Raw genomic sequence first — 236 nt, 5'->3', positions numbered from 1 at the left:
AGCTATGCACATTTTTAAGTCAGTGTTCAGGCTCAATCTACAACATGCTAGCTTATTTGACTAGTTTGGGATCTACTAAAGATTTCTAAGCTAATTTTGGGTTTTAGCTAGTATGTTAGCAACATCCTAGCTTATTTGACTAATTTGGGATCTACCAAGAATTCCTTGGCTAATTTTAGGTTCTAGATAGTATTTTAGAATCTTATTTGACAAATTTTTAATCTACTGAAGATTTT

The 236-nt window shown here is 31.4% G+C and overlaps 1 protein-coding gene across 1 annotated transcript in view; it reads left to right on the top strand.

The window, feature by feature from the left end:
* Nucleotides 1–236, top strand: part of LOC112137652 (voltage-dependent T-type calcium channel subunit alpha-1I) — a 168,526-nt gene that overhangs the window by 140,845 nt on the left and 27,445 nt on the right. The window lies entirely within an intron of this gene.

This window comes from Oryzias melastigma, linkage group LG1 (genome assembly GCF_002922805.2).
Source record: "Oryzias melastigma strain HK-1 linkage group LG1, ASM292280v2, whole genome shotgun sequence".
Taxonomy (NCBI): domain Eukaryota; kingdom Metazoa; phylum Chordata; class Actinopteri; order Beloniformes; family Adrianichthyidae; genus Oryzias; species Oryzias melastigma.
Note: the sequence above shows the minus strand (reverse complement) of the source record. Positions and strands in the feature narration are given on the sequence as shown.